Consider the following 21763-nt stretch of genomic DNA (forward strand, 5'->3'; position numbering starts at 1 on the left):
GGCTGACACGCCAGAAGGCTGTGCTGCCATTCAGCGAGACCTGGACCGGCTGGAGAGATGGGCAGGAAGAAACCAAATGAGGTTTAATAAGAGCAAGTGTAGAGTCCTGCACCTGGGAAGGAAAAACCAGATGTATCAGTACTGGCTGGGGGACAACCTGCTGGAGAGGAGCTCTGAGGAGAAGGACCTGGGGGTCCTGGTGGACAACAGGTTGACCATAAGCCAGCAGTGTGCCCTCGTGGCCGAGGGCCAATGGGATCCTGGCGTGCATTAAAAGGAGCGTGGCCAGCAGGTCAAGGGAGGCGATCCTCCCCCTCTACTCTGCCCTGGTCAGGCCTCACCTGAAGTACTGTGTCCAGTTCTGGGCTCCCCAGTACAAAAAAGACAGGAATCTCCTGGAAAGAGTCCAGCGGAGGGCCACAAAGATGATACGGGGCCTGGAGCATCTTCCCTATGATGAAAGGCTGAGAGACCTGGGTCTGTTCAGCCTGGAGAAAAGAAGACTGAGAGGGGATCTCATCAATGTGTATAAGTACCTGAGGTGTGGGAACCAGAGGGATCTGGCCAACCTCTTTTCAGTGGTTTGTGGGACAGGACAAGGGGGAATGTCCACAAAATAGAGCACAGGAAGTTCCGCACCAACATGCGAAAGAACTTCTTCACAGTGAGGGTGATGGAGCACTGGAACAGGCTGCCCAGGGAGGTTATGGAGTCTCCTTCTCTGGAGATATTCAAGGCCCGTCTGGACGCCTACCTGGGCAGCCTGCTCTAAGGAACCTGCTTTGGCAAGGGGATTGGACCCAATGATCTTTCGAGGTCCCTTCCAACCCCTTCAAGTCTGTGATTCTGTGATTCTTCCTTATCTGTCACACTGTTTTTTATTTTTATTTTATTTTATTTATTTATTTATTTTATTTTATTTTATTTTATTTTATTTTATTTTATTTTTTAACTTTTTGAGCAGAACTCAAACAGGAATATTACCTTTGCTTATTAAGTGATCCAAAGAAGAGCTCTAACAGAGCAAAAACTTGCTAGCAGTTTGCTATCCCTTTCATTCTCATAATATTGGCTTGAAAAATCTTTGACAGCCAAGGGATTTTAAAAGTGTCAGCTTATGGAAAGCAAGAAGTAATCACTTCTTATGCATGTCTTTTCATAACCCAAACCATTTAATTTACATATTCACTTACAGTTCATCTGGGTCATAAATTATATTTACATGTGGGGTACTTTATTCAATTGGTTAAACATTCATTAATTTGCATATTTTATCACTTTTATATTTATGGCACCATTAAGATCACAGGGAATTTATAAATCATCAAAATACCTGCCTTAAGAACCAAACCTGGTAAAAGTTTTTAAAAAATATTTTGAAGGGATATGATTTATCACTTTTCTATATTCCCAAACAAATATGAAATAAGGCTTTACTACTTCATATCCAATTAAGAAAGCAATCTTCTGTGTCCAAACAGATCGTTACACCACTTCCATTTCTGATATGTGGGGTGGCCCTTCCCCCAGGTATATAAGTCCGGTCCTCTCTATTTCCAGCTCTACAAGAGGAGCTTATACCCTCTCCAAGGTTCCTAGAACTCAAATGTTAGAAAAGCACCACAAAAAACAACCTAACAACAACAAAACCACACCACAGCCTCGGACTTCCTTCTCACCGCCCATTGTAGCTTTGAAGAAAATTCCATTAGTTCTTAATTACAGGAAGTAATTTAGTTGTCTTACAGACACTTGCATAATGTCAAATGTATAAATTATGTAAAAGTGTCTTTACATAGAAATATTCATATTTTCACTGTAATAAATATCAAAAAGGTATGGAAACACATAAACAGGATTATCACAGCAAGTAGCATATTGCGTTCTATATATCTGGAACCTTTGCCAAGCTTAAGCTCTCTGGAAAGCAAGAACTCTCCTCTGACATTGATGCTAAGAGCACTTTTAAACTCTGAGCCCTGTTTTTTTCCTAGAAACTAAACTAGAGCAATAGACTTCTATTAATGTAAAAGTATATGAATATAGAGAACTGTCAGATTGTAAGGAGGGGATTTAGAGACTTCACGTATTTACTATTTATGTAGCATTTAGCACATGGAATGGAAATATTTTTAGCTTTTTTTTTTTTTTTTTTTTTTGAGAGGAAAGGAAGGGGAGGACAACACTGTAAAGACATGATAACTACCAGTAAGTTTCAGAAATCAATGAAAAGAGAATGGCATAATCTTTCACAGCACCTTTAAGCCTACAGCATATAAAAACAATCAATCTGGAATAAATAAATAAATAAGTAAATAAGTAAGTAAACCATTAAATCATCTAGTTTTCTCTTAACGGTACTGACACTTCCTCATGCAACCCCCCCTTAATGCTTTACTTCATATTTAACTCAAATAGTAAAATTTCTATTGCCTGAGACAGTAGTGACAAAACTGTAATTCTAAATCAGCTCAAGAGGGCTTACTATACCTCACAGGAGCAGCACGAGGCCTGGGACAGGATGCGACTACTATACAGTCCAGACACTTGACTACGAGCTGTTAAGGACTAGTGATGTAAATCACTGGGGATTCAACTTCATCCATTTCCATCCCATAGAATCTGGAAACCTCTAAAGAACAGGCATCTCCAGTCTATGATTTACTTAGAGTGCTTCCCATCAACTCAGCTCTCAGAAATATGAGTTATGATACCAGTGACTCTTGACCATGCAAAGATTTTAATATGTACTTTGTGGATGGGGAAGTTGAGAAAAACATGGTCTAAAATATTCCTTTTTCATTCAGCCAATCATAAATATCCTTTGCACAGAGGACTTGAAAGAGAGTCAGCAGAACCAGAATGTGTGTATTTCAATATCTGCTATGAAAACCACTGAGGCACTACTGGTACAGAAGTATCTCACAAAGCTGACTGATATTCATTTCCATTCTTTTGGAAATAAACTAGAAAGGATCTATTGAGTTGTCCAGTAAATTGACTAAACACATCTGTCTTCTAACTTTCAAGAAATGCAGCTCTGAAATGATGTCTTGGTCAGACAACATTTACCATAAATTGCTTTTTCACGTAAACATATAATAATAAGATAATACAAGGTGGAAGGGACCTTTGGAGGTCATCAATGTCCTGCTCACAGCAAAACCATCTCTCAGCTCAAGCCAGGCTTTATGCTTTATGCTTTCAGGTCTTGAGACTGCACAACCCGAGATTGGGTGTGCGGATTAATACAAACTGCTTTGCTACTTGTCTGGCCTCATTCAAAAGTTTATCTTATTTTCAGTCTGAATGTCTCTTCAACACATGCAGGTGTTCTTTGATCCTCCTATCGTGCACCACTGTGAAGAGCCTGACTCTATCCTCTTAATATTCTCCTTGTAGGCACTAGGTGCCCTTCAAAGCCATCTCCTCCCCACTCTGACCAAAGTCAGCTCTCTAAGCCTCTCCTCACGGAGTAAAGTCATGTCTGTCAATAGCCTATCATGGTAGTCCACCTGTTATCAACCTCCAGGTAGAATGTGGTCCATTAACCATCATGCTGTGAGCCCAGCTATCCAACTATTCAATCCATCTAGCTGTCCATCCATCCAGACTGTAATGCACTAATTCAGATACAAGATTATCCTGGAGAGTGTAAAAGTCTTTCTAATGTTGAGGTAAATGAAAACTAATGCCCTTCCCTCGCTTATCTGTACAGTTATTTTATCACACATAGAAGGTAATCAGGCTTGTCAGTCATGATATACTCTTGTAAAATCATGCTGTCTGTTTCCAGTCATTTTTTCCTTCTACAAGCACCCAGTGAATGTGTTCCACCACAATTCACTCTGGTTTTCCCAAGAACAAACACCAGGCTGATCAACCTTTAGTTTCCCAGGCTGACCTGTTGGCCTCTTTTTAAAGCAAGTAGTACATTTACTTTTCTCCAGTCATTCAGTACTTACCCCGATTTCCAGAATTCCCTTCAATACATGTGAAGGGAATAAATCAAATAATCTCTATAAAGCATCTTGGTAATCAGAGTATCAAATGACCAAAAGTGTAGCATGAAAGAATCAGTAAAGGTGATTCAGTGAATCAGTGAAATGCTAAAATTCACCCCATCAAGTTAGGAGAACTTGCATTTCTCATTGAAACACTTAGAAGGAAAAAACATCTTCTCTAAACCCAAATATGTCCATCAGAGAATATGACTTCAAGGCTGCTCCAGGGCTGGCCCAAACAGATCTAAACAGTTCATTTGGTCACACAACAAAAACGCTTTGCATTAGGAAAGTTTAAAGTTAATTTGCATTAGTTTTTTTTTTTTTTTCTGCTGCAGTGCTCAATAAAAATTCAGATTACTCATGCTTTCTAGTTTCCTTAAAATTGGTCTCTCTCAGTGGACCACATTCTTGATGGCCTGCTGTTACCTGCCTTATTGATTGCACCTCACTGGTCCAGGCAAATCTACAGAAAAAAAAAAAAAAAGTCAAATTGAGCAGCTCAGAAACGTGGTAAAGTGAGATGTATGCAGCACTTTGATTTGACAGGTTACCTCACATCTTTCGATCTGAGAGATGAAAAATTATTTCCCATTAAAAAAAAAAAAGATATAATTAGTGAAAAAAAAGACACATAATAAATAAAATACCAAAAAGTTCAATTTTTCAATCAAAAAAATAAATTTAGTAGAGACATTTGTCAAGGTGTACTAGTACTTTTATTTACATTATAAATGAAAAGTTTAATACTTTGATTACAATACTAGAAAAATATTTTGGAAAAAACATCAAGGTCTCCTACCAACTAAATTCATATAATTTAACCTTCCTGCCTTTTTGATATACCTTGCCACCCTTTCTTTTGCCAATCTGGTGCCACTTGGAATGTATAACATACTGCTATTTTAATGGGCTCTTCTCAGAATATAATGTTTCCATTGGAATAGCTAACGCCTACAGATAAGTCTTGAGTCAGTAATGTAATCACTTCTGAATATGAAATAGACAAAAGAGGTTTAATGTAAGTTGGGAAATACTAATCAAGCCCTGTGAATGAAGTATTAAACACCACCATACTTTTAGACATATCAACACAATGTATGGAATTACTGGTTTACAGGACTCATGAAATCACTGCATGCATGGCTTTGTAGGAGGTTTTGTTATGCAAGATTTGGAGGAGAAAATGTATTTTTTGAAACTAAAATATACAGGACAACATTAGGAAAAAAAAAAAAAGGAATAATTTTTCTTTGCCAGAGTGGATCTCAAGTCAAATGTGTGCTGAGAAATATACAATCAATAAGCAGATCTTGATGAAAAGAAGACAAAAAATAATGCACAATTTGCTTCAGATTTGTTGCTAACTCTTCCTTTTTTTTACTGAAGAGAAAGACACGTGTCCTTAGGGGAGAATTCAAATTTTTTGCTGATGTTGTTGTCCTGATAAGAAAAATGAAAACTGAGATACTGCGTTCCTAAGTTCTGGAAATGTCATGTGGGCTTGAAATACATGGTTTGTATTCGTAAGTGCTGTCACGTGGACAGTGACTCTCATCTAAACACAGAAACTAAACAGCTCTTGTCACCAAAGACAGCTGTTTCAAGAGAAAATGTAATCTGACACAAGCTATTGGAATCTGAACACCTAGAGGATTTGAGCAAGTTCAGTTTTCTTGTGGCTGTTCACAACTGCTGTTCCCCAGGGTTCAGTATTGGGATCAGTTTTTTTTAATATCTTTTTCAATGATACTAATGAGGGGATCGAGTGCACCCTCATTAAGTCTGCTGACAACACCAAGTTAGGTGGGACTGTTGATCTGCTTGAGGGTAGGAAGGATCTTCAAAGGGATCTGGTTAGGCTAGGTGAATGGGCCATGTCCAAACACATGACATTCATCAAGGCTACATGGCAGGTGCTGCACTTGGGTCATAACAACTCTATGCAGTAATACAGGCTTGGGGAAGAGTGGTTAGAAAGCTGTCCAGCAGAAAAGGACCTGGGGATATTGGATGCTACCCTAGTGAACATGAGCCAAAAGTGTACCAAGGTGGCCAAGAAGGCCAATGTCATCCTGGACTGCATCAGAAATAGGGTGGCTAGTAGGACTAGGGAAATGATTGCCCCTCTGTACTTCACTCTGATGAGACCACATCTTGAGTATTGTGTTCAGTTTTCTCCCCCTCAGTACAAGAAGGATACTGAGTTGCTCGAGCACGTGCAGAGAAGACTAGCAAAGCTGGTGAAGGGACTAGGAAACAAGACATACGAGGAGCTTCTGAGGGAACTGGAGCTGTTTAGTCTGGAGAAAAGGAGGCTCAGGGAAGACCTCATTGCCCTTTACATCTACCTTAAAGGAGGTTGCAGCGAGGAGGGTGCGGGTCTCTTTTCTCAGGTGACAACTGATAGGACATGAAACAATGGCCTCAAGTTGCACCAGGGGAGGTTTAGATTGGATATCAGGAAGAATTTCTTCACAGAAAAGGTGGTCAAGCATTGGAACAGGCTGTCCAGGGAAGTGGTGGAGTCCCCATTGCTGGAAGTATTTAAGAGATGTGTGGAATGGTTTAGCAGTGAACTTTTAATGTTAGCTGGATGGTTGGACTTGATGATCTTAAAGGTCTTTTCCAATCTAAATTGTTCTAAGATTCTCCAATATCTTTTTGTCCAATTCTCCAATATCTTTTAGTGACGTACAAAGTCTTAAAAGGTTCAAGGACTGACTGACATCAAATGGGAGTAAGGTTTTGGAGTCATCAGGTACATTTCAACACAAGTTTAATTTTATATTGAAATAGACAGAAAGCAGTTTTTGTTTGTTTTTATTTTGTTGTTGTTTTGTTTTGTTTTGTTTCCCTTCCAGTTTCTCGCAATTACCATTCCTAACAGCTGTGTTGTTAAAACTTCCAGCTGCTTAATAAAATTAAGTTCCTGGCAGTCACTTTGATAGCAAGATAACAAGAAATCACCAAGAATCTTACAGTGTTGCAACCAACTGCATGGTATTTCAAGGTCTTCACCTTTGAGACAAACCAGAGTGTAGGTTAAAATACTTGCAAACAGTACAGAAGCTTATTAATGCCAGTAATGACAGAAATAGAATGGAGCTTCAATTTTGTGTAGTTAGAAGTGAAATAACTGTGTACCTCTTTGTGAATTTACATCTACTGCTACAAAATGAATAAACAAACAAACTGAACAAACAAAGGAGAAACTACCTGGAAATAAATAATTTGGGCCAATAAATTATCAGATCATAAACAGAAAGCAGGAAGAAATGAGGGAGAGAAGAAGCAGGGAAAACAGTCACTTTTGTTCTTCACAACAGATGTTTCTTCAATGCTTTGCTCTTCTATTTCTTTCATATAACCAAGCAAATATTTGACAATATTCTTCCTGCTAAATATTTCAAGGGACCCCATTACTCATCAGGTTCTTACTAGACAAGTTACTGTTCATTTCTACTGTTCATTTCTTCCCAGTTTCTACCTCAAACTACTACTGTTCCTTTCAACCATGCTTGAGAATTCAGGTCCTAACTATCTGTATGTGTAAGACTGGTCACAACATTTTAAGTAGTGTACCTGCTGCAGAATGACTCCACAGAGACTTTCTGCCATGGCATACACAGGAAAGGAATAAAGCAAATAGACAAACCCCTACCTGAAAAATTTGACTTTGCATAGGTGAACCTAGCAATATTTTGTCCCCCTCTACCCTGCCCTTGTGAGGCATTAGAGCATTGGAGCACTTGGAGCATTGCATCCAGGTCTGGGGCCCCCAGCTCAAGAAGGACATGGATCTGTTAGATTAGGTACAGAGGAGGGTCACAAAGATATTAAAGGGGCTGGAGCATCTCTTCTGTGAAGAAAGGTTAAGAGAGCTGTGGATGTTCAGCCTGAAGAAGAGAAAGCTTCAGGGACACCTTGTTGCAACCTTTCAATACTTAAAGGGTGCTCATAAAAAATATAGATAATATTTTTATTTTTTATTTTTTACGTAAGCAGATAATGATAGAACAAGGGGGAATGGTTTTAAACTAAAAGAGGGAAGATTAATATTAGATATTAGGAGGATGTTCTTCATGCAGAGGGTGGTGAGACACTGGAACAGGTTGGCCCATCCCTGGAGGTGTTCAAGACCAGGTTGTCCAGGGCCCTGTCCAACCTGATCTAGTGGGTGCCATCCCTGCCCATGGCAGGGGATTTGGAACTAGATGATATTTAAGGTCTCTTCCATCACAAGCCATTCTAAAATTCTATGATTTTATGATTTTAAAGGCAGAAATGTTGTTTATTGCTCTTTTTAGTTAACAATTCAGGTTGACAGCCTTGAGCAGAGGCTACCAGCTAACAGGTCTGTTCAGCTGAAATGATCTCCAAAATGTCATGCTGTACAAGGACTCAGCTACCCTTAAAGGTCACACATACCTTCCCCTCAACAGACTCTTAAGCAGTAACACATCCACATTAATCCCAGATATGTTTCCTATACACACTCTGTTAGTCTATAGCAATGGAAAGCCCTTTGAGAATCTGTACCTTAATCAGCCCTAACCTCTTTGAGATATTTCCTTCATAGGGGTTTACTTCAGCTTAAGAACCAAGATTAAAATAATCCTTAAAAGGGTATGTTGTGGAGCAGCCATTTTGAACGATTTTGGTAATAATCTCGCAGAATCACTTAGAAACACTGGATAACTCACAATACAATGTCTTAACATTCAGCTTTTATTTTCATCACCTCAGTGTTCTTGCTTGAATCTGAATACTTTTGGAAGTGCAGAATTTTGCTTTCCATTCCTTCTGCTATGCTCCTAGCCATGTTTGGTTTTGTTTTGCACTGTCAGCCTTAACATTGAAAAGGTAGCAGAAGACTGTCTTTGTCATGGTTCACTAGCACTGACCTGAAGTTTGATGTGTGGGCTAAAAATGAAATGTGGTTTAACACCAGATTGTATTGGAAAGTCCCTCCCTAAGCCTGCTATGCTGTCTGATTACTTCCAGTAGTTATGAGCCATTCTTCTACTTCCAAAATGTCAGTCCACACAAGAAGCTTTTCAATATTCCCAGACAGAAAATGTCACTCAAAGCTGGATTTCTCTGTGAAATTATGTAAACAAAAGGCTGTCATAGCTGATGAAATTGAAAAGTCCATGAAGCTAAACATGTCTCAAGGCACAGTTTCTGCCTTCTGGCTCTGATCCTAAGGAGTACAAGTACTATGTGCATATCTTTTAATAGTGTGTGCTAAAATTAGGCTATAGTAATAGTAGCAGGGAGAGGTGTGCTGGTGATAAGGTTAATTTGTTTTGAACACTGTGTTTCATTAAGATGTAAATACGTCAAGTGAAGGAAGAAATAGAAATAATCATCCCTGAAGAAAAGGAACTTTTCTCCCACTCTCGCAGCCTTCAGGGAGCATCCATGTAGCCATATTCCCTTCATATGGAAATAAATGCTCCTATATGCAAGCAAAACTCAGCCATAGCTAAGAGGAAACCTTCAGAAAGCTGAAGAATTAGCCACACTGTATTAAAACAAAACAAAACAAAAAAATAACAGAATGTATGGATGTTTCCTTTAAAATTACTTTTCATAAATAGACATGAGGAATAATGTATACCCCCCCCCCCCCCCCTTGAAACTCGACAGTGCAATTATGTAGTGCTAGTAACTGATTTGTTAAATGATCTTGGTCTTTTTAGTGATCAGTTCTTCTTACCTAGAATCTTAACAGGAGCACCTGGTGGCTCAGGAATTTTTAGTGTGAATGAAACAATCACTCATTTGGAAGGAGTCAATTTAACAGGCTGACCTCAAGACTGGTGTGGTGAAGGTTTATGGGAAAAGTCCAAACTTACTGGTTTATTTAGAAAATAAGAGGCAAACTTTGGGTTAGAAATGCTTAGAAACAGCAAATTTCAAAGCCAAATACGAGCTGAGAAAAACTGCTTTGAATTTAACTAGATAATGTTAGTTCAGTCACCAAAGGGAAAAGGTAGATGTAAAATGCAGAGGTTGGGTTTGGGGGAAGAATAATAGCAGGGAAAGGTGAGAAAGAGATTATCTCCTATGGATAAAAGAGTGAGGCAGGTTATTTATCACCAGTGGTAAATGGAGGGGCTGTCAAGAGAAGAGAGGAAGATTATAACGTGCTTTAAGATTAATACACCTCTCCAGCCTGGGATTTTTAGTATCTTGCGCAGTTAAAGCTTTCCTATGCTTGCTTTTCTGGAGGTGTTTTCTAGCTGTCACCTGAGGATCAGGAAGTAGAGTGATTGTTTCATCATTAAAAACAAACAAAAACAAACAAACAGAAAACAACAACTACCTTTTGGTATGCTTAATCAGTTCCTTGCATGAGTTAATATTGGTGGATGACAATCATGTGAATTTTCTCACACTTTCCAGAAGAGAATTTAATAGCTTGCTGGAGTTCATAATGTTATGGCACGTGTGTTACACCCATCTGTAGGATTTTGGTAGCTCTGCTACAGACAATGCTATAGCTGAGGATAATGCTACTCTACCTGTCACATGCAGAGTTTCACAAAGTGCTGCTTTTTCCTTCCTAAACAACATCTTGATGAGGGGAATACAACAGCATACGTAGGTATGTTATATGAGATTGATATATTCTTTAATAAAAATAAATTGAGGAGTGAAAAAAGTCTGCTTCAGTGCTAGTAGTACTGTAGTCTGTATAGGGAAATCATTTGCATGGGGAAGGAAAAATTGATTTTGCATACATAAAGACAGGCTTTGCACTAGCTGCTACTACTCAAGAATGGAGTCTTGGGACTTAAGCAGTTTGATGAAAAGGGGAACTTGGTGCTAATCAGCACAAAGCAGTTCAAGTGCGATGTAGTAGTTGGGAATAAAGGAACAGGGGGAGAACAGAAAGAGAAGGAGAAGGAGAAGGAGAAGGAGAAGGAGAAGGAGAAGGAGAAGGAGAAGGAGAAGGAGAAGGAGAAGGAGAAGGAGAAGGAGAAGGAGAAGGAGAAGGAGAAGGAGAAGGAGAAGGAGAAGGACACCCTTAACATTGTGAAAAGTGGAAAACATCTTGAACACTGTGCAGCCCTAGTCTATGCATTTCAAAATGTGTACAGTTCTACCAAAAATGATACTAATAAGGGCAGCAAGTAAAATATAATGAGGTTTGCGTATGAGGAAAAGTGATACACAGTGACTTCAGCATGGAGAGACAACTGAAGGAGGATGAAACAAAATCAAAAGTGACACAGAGACAGCAAACAAGGAACGGTTGATTAATGTCTTCTCCACAACCAGGACTAACGAGTTTGAAATATAGTTAATATACAGCAAGTTAAAAAGGAACAAGAGGACATATTTCTGACACTTATTCATAGTGCAGAGTTATGTCTGCTGGAGATGCTGACAGTTAACTTGGATTCGCAGAGACTTTAAAGTATTCATGGAAGAAAAGTGTCTTAAAGATAAAAATGGTACATGATGCATGAAGTTCAGGAATACTTTGGGCTTCAGATAACTAGAAACCAAAAAAAAAAAAAAAAGGAAAAAAAAAGACTGAATTAGATTTCCACCTCATTCAATAAAGCCATTATTCTGTCAAGTCCTCCTGTATTTGATCAGGACACCCACTGAAATATGTCAGGGGCCTCATTAAGACCCTTGATTTCTTTATGTAGTCATACAGCAAACTGGTGATTGTACCTGTTCGGTATGTTCCTAGAAAAGACATCATGAATATTTGTTATGTTATACATAGTAATTGCTTTGAAGATAACAAATCACTATTGAGGTGTTCAATCTGATATCACTGATCTCAGTATAAGCTATAATGATCATTTGTTTACACCAGAATCGTAACGTAGATTAAGAAATTTTAATTTCAATCAATTTTCTGTCTTTTTCTATAACAGAAAGGCTTTTACAGGGAAAATATTTTTTTCTGGTTCTTTTGAATTTACAGTGAGTCTAGAAAAAAGTAGATATTTAATGTGAGGTCCCTGCTCTGAAGTCACAGGAATCCATAAGAATTTATTTAATAAAAAAATAAGTTTCTTGAAGCTTGAAAAATGTCCCAGATGATAAATAAAAAGAACCTAGTAAGAAATACCCATGACTTTTATTTTTAAAATTGGATTGTGAGGGACAAAGAAATTGTGAATATCATGATTGTAATACTGAATAAAATGTCCTTGATCCACAAAGCTTTACTGCTATTACCGGTAAATATATTGTTCTAATTTAATGAAAGTTCTCAACAATGACAACAAAAAATATCAACATAAGTATTAAAAAAAAAAAAAGACAGCACTTGGCAATGAGTTATATCCGTACTCCTTAAATTACATAAAATTCCTCACAGGTCACAGAAAAAAAGACACAGTAGGGAAATATCCAAATAATAATACTTATATAGACCTTATGGGTCACACTATACAAAATATATGGTCTTTTCAGTTTCACTTTGTTGTGGTTTAACCCGGCTGGCAGCTAAACACCACACAGCCGTTCGCTCACCCTCCCCCCTCCCTCTCTGGGATGGGGGAGAGAAACGGGAAAGTGAAGCCAGTGAGTTGAGATAAAGACAGTTTATTAAGACAGGAAAATAATAATAACAATAATAATAATAATAGTGATAATGATAATAGTATTAATAATAATAATGTGTAAGAAAACAAGTGATGCACAATGCAGTTGCTCACCACCCGCTGACCGATGCCCAGCCTATTCCCGAGCAGCCGGCCCCCCCCACCCCGGCCAGCCACCCCTATATATTGTTTAGCATGACGCCAGATGGTATGGAATACCCCTTTGGCCAGTTTGGGTCAGCTGTCCTGGGTCTGTCCCCTCCCAGCTCCTGCTGCACCCCCAGCCTGCTCGCTGGCAGGACAGAGCGAGAAGCCGAAAAGTCCTTGGCCTGGTGTAAGCACTGCTCTGCAACAATTAAAACATCAGCATGTTATCAGTGCTCTTCTCATCCTAATCCAAAACATAGCACCCTACCAGCTACTATGAGGGAAAATTAACTCTGTCCTAACTGGAACCAGGACACACTTCTACATGTATCTACAATATCTACATGTAACAAGGTAATTTAGTGTCCCTCCATATACCTCATAGCTTAATGTAATATTTTTAATTTGCAAATTGCATTGGATTTTGTTATATGTTATACAAAAATGCATAATGCTCAGTACAGAAGTATGTCAAATGAGTAACCCCTACACCAGTCTGTATTCACACCAGTAATGCATTTTGCGTTTAATTTCACATACAAAGATACAGAACAAAATGTAATGAAGCTTATACAAGACAAATATGTCAGCTTTTGCTCCTCTCCAAGGCCTGCAAGCAAAAGGATGTCTACAGAATATTTAAGCAAGCATTATGGATGTTGTCAAAGCACCACACCTGCTTACAGGACTTCTGAACTAGTCAGAGATGCAAGATATCACTCTTAGCTGTTCAGTGTGAAGTAAAAAGTCTGTAGCAACAGAATTCTGGTTTTGGCACCTCCCTAAAATTGGATTATAAGAAATGCATTGTTATCATTTCTTAGTTCAGATCTACTTATGAAGTAAAGTGGCTTAACCTTCGTATTTGCTTCTATGCTTTATCCTGGAAAATTATATTGCACAATGTCAGAATAAAACACATTATTAGGTTGGTCAAGAAACTGGCACTAAACAGTATTAATGGTCTGTTTGCATGTCCCATCCAATAAATTTCAAAATTAGAGGGAATATTTATATATTGGACCAACTGAAGAAGGGAACTGGGACATAGACTGCATATGAATTTTAGTGGACAAAAAATTCCAACTCAGCCTTTGAGTTCAGAATTTTCTATGTTCATAATTTCAAGTGAAGAAACAGATCTGGTTATATCTCCAGATTCTCCAAAGAACATCTCTAGATTTTCTAGATTCTCCAAAGACAGCTCTTACTTACTTACTTATTTATTTATTTATTTATTTTCCCAGTGTTGCAAACAGGCATTGGATAGGACAAAAAAAAAAAATAAAGTCTGCTATGGAAGTATCCTTGGAGACAGTAAAAACAGAAAAAGCAGTGAAGGACACACAGAGCTACTGATGTGAGACGGAAAGTATCACATTGAGAGCTGGGTTATGTGACCTTTGTGGGAAGTTTTCAAAATAAAGCAATCAGAAAAGGAGCACAGATAGAGCAGTGAGATGGAGTTCCTGATACTTATCAATTCTTTCAATCTCCAGCAGCTATGAAATATGAGATGCAACCAGTGCTAAAATGCTATTAGCAGTAGTACCATGATGGGAGCAGTTACAGAGGTAACCTGACTATGATGAGATACTACTGACATAAAATGGCTGCTAAACTCTGACAGGAGAAAATGTCTGCCAGCCTGGGAACTCTGCATGGGAACTTGGTCTTTGCTACCTAGGAACAGGATATAGGAACCAGGGAGCATCCTTGAGAGGTGCTGTTGGCATTCTGAGAAGCAGAGACATCTTGAAGACTACATCAACAAAGATGAAACAAGAAACTGAGGAATAACTTATCACCTGAGAAGGAAAAAGAATAGCCTGAAATAAGGGAAAATAATCCTGAGAAAGAGGGAATTGGTGTAAGAAATAAAAATTTGTTTAAAGAAAGTAAGAGAAAATAAGATGCAACAACATCTATTAGTTATTTCAAAAGGAAGATAGAAATTAACAGCATGTGGTGGTATCCTAATCCCCCTTTATGTCTCAATGGTATAAAAAGGGCCTGATTTTTACCCAAAATGGAGCTCCTCTCACTTCTTGTACTGCATGTGCTTCTCTATATTATATTACATTACATTACATTATATTATATTATATCTATATCTAATCTATATCTAATCTATATCTAATCTATATCTATTATATTATATTATATTATATTATATTATATTATATTATATTATATTATATTATATTATATTAATCTCTATATTATTTTTGAACAGGTTGAACTTTCACTTGAATATCAGGTTAACTCTGCGACACTGACATCAGACTGACCCACAAATTTTGCAGCACTACACATCCCATAGATGTGGATCAGCTTCAAAGTGAGACTCTCTCCATTACTTTGGTCTCCCTTCTGGGCTAACTTCTAGGGGGAAGATTGGTCTCTGAGATCAGTTTTATTAGACCATCTGAGGTCACTATGACCTTGACTTGCTCCCTTCTGGGATTGGTTAAATGTGATCGGTACCAGTGATTTTATGAACATATACGTCTGTAAGTATATTAGTATAGTCTTAATAAGTATAGAAGTGACAAATATGTTTGTGATAGGTATAGTCTTGATAAGTATATTTTCAAAATATTGCTAACTTTGTTATTAACAAATATATTCACAACTATAGTATTATTGATAAATTTGTTGAACCTGTCATACCAATTCATATTTGCTGCTATATTAGGGATTTTACTGTTTCTAACTGTTGCTACTATTGTTTCTATACCTTTAATATCTACTACTATATTTTTTCCTAATAATATTTCTAATCGTTTATTATCTATCGCTATATATTTGCCTTATTAATCTTAGTGTACTTGCTAGTGGTGATTTGTGGTGATCTGTAATAAGTAGAAATCTTTAGCAAATAGAACCTCCATGTCCTTGTATATTACAGCATCCTTCAAACCCACTGTTGTGTTCCCTATATATGCATACAGGCCAGATAAACCCTCTTTGGTTGTGATGCATCAATACAGCCATTTCACTGATTTGGCAGCTCTAGCTGTGGGAGAAGGCTTTGGTGGTCATTTGGTCAAGTATTCAGTGACTTTCACTGTTTCATATTGGACAGTCAAGACTGTAAATGCAGAAATTAAGTTAGCCAATTAAGTTTAGCTTCTAGTGAAACTCATAAAAGAGTTGTAAGCCTCTTGGTGATTTTATTCATTTTTGACTTGGCAACAGCTGGAGAAAGTTTATGTATCACAACTGTTTGCTACACACTAATTCGCTAATCATTATTGAACTGGGAAGATTGCCAGTAAAAGAGAAAGTGGTAATTTCTACAGCTGAAAATAGATTCATTTAGTTCATTCCCTAGTTTTCTTTGGTGTAGTGGTGAATGTCACACTGCTATGCTGTTTTGTAAATGGCCTGATCAAATTCATATGATCAAGAATATCTTTTTCTTCCCAGGAAATTTTCATTAATCTGAAGCATTGCCAACTGGTTGAAAAGCAGTGACTTGTACTCTAGGAAAACTTAGATCAGGCAGTTTCCTTGGTGTGTTGTCTTTTAAGTCTGCAGTCAGAGTTAAGAAAAAGGAAAGGGGACAGGAGAAAAATACATAATTACTGTTTGCAATGTTCAATGGCTTGACTAAAAAATAAAGTGGTTTATTGTTGGAAAGCAAAATAAAAATATCCATAAAAACAATGTGGAGTATTTCCAGCTTTGGTGTCACTTGTTCGTAGAAGTCAAAGTGGCAAATGTGTGACTTGACAGCAAGAGGTTGAATTTTCCCGATTTGGATGCTGAGATTGGATCTTAACTGGGAAATAATCAAAATCTCCTGCTGCCGTAATAGCTCAATGGAGTTGTCTAAACCTTTATATTCTGCTCTGAGAAGGAAACTGTTTAACACAAAACATATTCTAAATCAAATAATACTGAAGCAACTTTTGCCTAGTTTGAATCCAATAGCAAATAACTACTTTAAGTTTATTGTATTAAAATCTGAACAGTTCTTAAAATGTGACAAATTACAGACCTAAATCTCTGAGAAGAGAGCTTCCACTTCGTAAAAAGAAATAGTAAAAGCAAAGTAAATGTTGAATCTCTTATTTCCTCTTCTTTATAGCTAGTTTTCCTGCTGTAACACCCTATGAGAAGTACATTTTCAGGGAAAAAAGAGAGCAGACAGTTCTGCCAGGCCAGTACCTTATGTAAAGGAGAATTTTCCATCTGCAGAAAAAGCACCAAAGACTGGGGACTCAAGATGGATGTGAAAAATTCAGATTGTCAATAAGACATTCACTAGAACTTAATAAGATCCTGCAGTCAGCAACAAAACAAGGGGATCAATGTGAGGATTCAGAGTGTAAAAATATTATGGCCAGATCAAGAAAATATCAATAGCTGCATTTTGAATAGCTGGGAAGGGGAATTATATGTGCATTAGCACAGAGAAGACACAATCTGATCAAATACAACCATTATAAAATATTTACTTGCTTTTGTCCGCTTCTCACCCTAAACAACCTCATCATCTTTTCTTCAGCTACCAAAAAACCTCTAGCCAACACTGAAAACAAAAACTAATTTACGTAGGATCAACAGGGCCCAGACAGAACAATGAATGACTTATACTTACATCATACAGCAAAATTAAAGAACGAAAGGACAGCTTTCTTTATAACTCTTAAGAACAAGTCTGAAATGAATGCTGAATTGAATCTTTGCTATAAAATCCTGGGGATACTGAAATGTATAAAGAAGTGATTTTTGTCTCTTAGTTCTGCAGGTTTTGGAGTATTTTCCATAAGATTTTTTTTTTTCTGAAAAATCATATTAATTCCTGCTTTGCTTGTTGTGAGGTTTTTCTGTTTTGTTTTGTTTTTAGTTACACATATAAATGAAAAATAACATTATTCTTACAGATAATACAGATATAAGAGGGCCAAAAAAAAGAAAATATCAGTTAGCAAATGGTAATAGCAGTCTTATCTACAAGAGATCACAGCATGAATTTTTCTTTTATTTACTGGATCTTGAATATTGGCTGATATTGACAGTAATTAATTCATCAAGAATAATGCTTGTAATAAAAAGTGCAAAAGAAAATATTTTCATAGCCATTTAGAATACACATAGTTATTTGAAATAGACATAATTTAATGTTGATGAGATTTCTGCCTTAACAGGACAAAATTTTGTCTTTTGGAGTTAAGATCCTCCCTTATAGATCCCTAACCTAACAACAACCCAAGAAAACATCAAAGCCTTGCTTTGAGCAGGATCCCAGCGAGATGACCTTCTGACATCCTAAATTATTCTGTGGTTCTATGATTCTAACTGCTCTACATAAAAACATGTTTTCTGGAAATCACAACCTTAAAGAACATTAACATTGATATAAGCTCCCCCCAAAGATGTTGGTTTTTAGAGATGTAATATTGCATTGCTGATGCATTCAACCAAAACTTAAAGAGAGCCCAGGGGCCTTCAAGTAGGCCAGAATACTTGATTCTCTTCCTAGTGCTCTCCTTCTGTGTCATTCTGAAGTGCAGCTACTTTGATCCTATCTTATATCTTTGATTTTTTCTGAATAATAAACACTACTTTGAAAAAATACCCCCTATAGAAAAGTTTGATGTTGTTGTACATATTTCAGCCCTTCCCAAACGTTCAATTCTAATTCACTTTAAATAATTAATTCAAAATAATTAAGATGACTGCTACAAAGACATGACTATTTGAAGAGCCCATGTACAGTTAATGAATCCCAGTGTAAGATTCTGTGCTCTTTCACATACATCATCACAAGACAAATGTAATTTTGCTTGTATTGCTCTGCTGTGGAATGACAGTGACACAGGGCCGATTTTAGAAAGTCTTTAGTTTTCTAAGTACAAAGAAGGTGGACAGATGAAGGAAATTAACCTACTTGAATGCACTGCCAACTAAGTAACAGATAAAAGGTTGGATGACACAATGGAGATTTTACATGGTTAGATGACAGAAGAGATTGTATCATAAAAGACCTTCTTTTCTTTAATTTTTGAAAGACAAAAAGTCTGCCTCCAAACACAAAGAGGAGAGAAGAAACAAATCGGTTTGGAAAGGTGGCTAAAGTAAAGCCTAATTTTGGGGAATCTCTCTGTACATTTCCTGTTATATATTTTAGTAATTAAACTGTGAGACAGAGCTCTGGGAAAGGATGTATTTAAGCAACTGGATTATTTTGGGAGATAAACAAATATCCCTGGACCTGTGCCACAAGACAAAGACGACCTGCTTGTGGAAAACTACAACATGGAGTCTGAGATGAGACGTCCCAACAGAAAGATCAAAGGAGGAGACAACTCAGGAGCCCAAGGGAGCCCAAGGTAAGTTTCAAAATCACTTTGGTTCAGCAAACAGAAATTGAAGTGTACAAAGTCTGACAAGGGAGTAGTGTGTTAACACCTGTCATCATAATTTACATAGTTGCTGGTTAAAAAAATAAATAAAATAATAAATAAATAAATAAAACATTATTTGCAGAGAAGCAGAAGATAAGTTCCAGTGCCACAGTCAGGATTCCATATATTATAAAATCATTGGCATACTGAAACTTAATCTCCACACAAAAAAGACATCCTTGATTTAACTGTTGTTTGATCAATGATGTACTTGACTTTCAGGGGAAGAAAAAAAAAAAGGCATTCATTATAACAAAAAGTTTTGCACACATAGTGTTTCCAAGAAGTTATTGTCACAACTGCTAAAACCATGTTTCCTGTTTCTAGTCCAATTTTTTTCAGCTTCAGTTTGTAGCCACTGGTGTCTTCTGTCTGTCTGCTAAACTGAAGAATCTTCTAGAGTAGAACTTTTCCATGCCCCATGTATGTATTAATAAGGACGTTGGAAGAAATCCTTGTGTTTTCTGGAATTTGGGGGATGACTGACAGGTGCCTTGGGGAGAAAAGGGTGGAGAGGAGGAGATGGAGGTACTGCCTGCAGTGACTTCACTAGGGAGAAAGTATCAAAAGAGATCTGAAAAGAGTCAGCTTATTTTTGACATGCCAAAGTGGTCTTATCCTCTTGAATGATGTTTTCACAATACTGCATACACCTATAAGGTGCAGATCTTTTCCCACATAAAGACAAAAGCCCACATAGCTATATTAGCTGATCCATTAGATGTTATTTAATTTTGGAATCAAATTTTTCAGTCAGCAGGTTTTTAAAACATACTTGATAAAATGCTGTATGAACTAACACAGTGGATTAAAGGCACATTCCACCGCTGACGTTCACTTTTACGAATTGCATTTACTGCCACACCATACAGGTTTCTTTCCTGTTTCTCGATTACGGTACAACACAGTGCTGCTCTCAAGTGCTGAACTTCCTCAGTCTGTAGAAAAACAGAACACATAGCAGTGGGTCACCATTTCTTAGTCTGTTTTGTTCTCTCCTACATAGTTTCCAAAGTAGTGAAAAGAAATTTACTCTCCTCATTCCGCTGACATTTAGAAATCTGGTGCCACATTAATTTTCATATATTTCCAAGTTCAATCACGCTGGGTGAACCTTTTATCTTTTAAAATGTTAGAGGTGCAATCACAGAAAGCATAAAGCCAAAGGAACAGCACTTGATGACTCCTAAATTGCTAGTATTTAAAAGTTTCAGAATAACATTCCAGGATATTTCCAAAATTCACATAATAGTTTTCAATTACTATTCTTCAATCCAATTTTCAGCTCACACGTGAGGAAGTTTGATATAGTAGGATAAAGCTATGTCTCAGGAGGCAGAAGAAAAAAAAAATTTTTTTCCTCACAATTTTCCACCTCATGAAAAGCAGAACAGTAAAAGATGCAAATTAGTTTTCTCCACATTAATCTCATATTATTTCTTTTTGCTCTAAAGAACCTTCTATATCCTTTTAAAACATCACAAAGTTTTAAAGTGGCTTTGAATACATGAAACTAGCTAAAATATATAACATTTGAAAATTAAACAGAAAAGTTATTTTGTTTTTGTTTTCTGCAGGGACTTCCTTCTCCAGTCCGTTCAAAACTGCTGTGGAAAACAATCTTTCTTTTTGACGATGCTATTATAAAGTCTATCAAAAGGTGTTTAATGCTCCCACTGAGTTAGGCTTCAGCTTTATTTCTCTTTCAAAGGGTCTCCCCATGCACTCTAGCTTCATGCTGGAACGTGTTGTCAGCACCGACTTAAAAGGCTAAAGTGCTGTTTGTGAATAATCAGTGCCACCTCCAGCAACAGGCAGAAAATGCTATTAGCCAAAAGACACCCTCCCATCAGCCCTGATCCCGACTCTTAGAGGAAGGTGAGCAGCTGGGAGCCTGCCCTTTTCCAGCCACCTTGGCAGCAGGACGTCCCATCTCTGCTCTACAGCAGCCAGCCTTGTGGGCTTGCTGCCTTGCTGCAAGAGAAACTGGCATGAGCACTGTTAAGGAGGAGGCATTCGTGGCAGCTCTCTGGGCTCCAGGTAGCCAAGGCAGGGAGCAGAGCAACCTACCTGCCACAAAAAAAAAAAAAAAAAGGAAAAAAAAAAAAAAAAAGGAAAAAAGGTCCCTGTATCCTCTGCTGAAGCTCCCCCACAAGCCTAATGAGGCTTTAATTGGTTTTAGCATATGATCTGCCTCAAGCAACAGAGGTCAAAACATCAAATGTAATGAAAAGAAGAACCTGCTGTCTCATTTATGTGACCTGAGAAAGGCAGTGAAAACAAAATTACATTTGAATGAGCAGAGGATAATAAGATCTGTGAGTTACAAGTGGATTGGGAATTCTCTATGCCCTGTCCTGATAAGGGCAATTAGAGAGGCATTATCACAATAAAACCAAGTGTTCTTCAATAATCAGGTGAACTTCTAGTGAGCTTGCTGGTGCTGACAGTTCACAGTCCAAAGAAGGCAGAGACATCACCTGAATAAACGTTTTCTTTAAAGAAAACACACTAGTTTAATGAAACCCTTTAGAAAAAATAAATAAATAAATATATTAAAAAATTAGGCACCAAGGACAAGAAAAGAAAATGGACCAACCATGGAAACAAT

At 37.5% G+C, this 21763-nt stretch overlaps 1 protein-coding gene across 1 annotated transcript in view; it reads right to left on the reverse strand.

Moving 5' to 3' along the window:
- LOC308192415 (uncharacterized protein) overlaps nt 1–21763 on the reverse strand; it is a 133318-nt gene that overhangs the window by 89758 nt on the left and 21797 nt on the right. The window lies entirely within an intron of this gene.

This window comes from Anser brachyrhynchus (assembly GCF_964034855.1).
Source record: "Anser brachyrhynchus genome assembly, chromosome: 3".
NCBI classification, from domain to species: Eukaryota; Metazoa; Chordata; class Aves; order Anseriformes; family Anatidae; genus Anser; species Anser brachyrhynchus.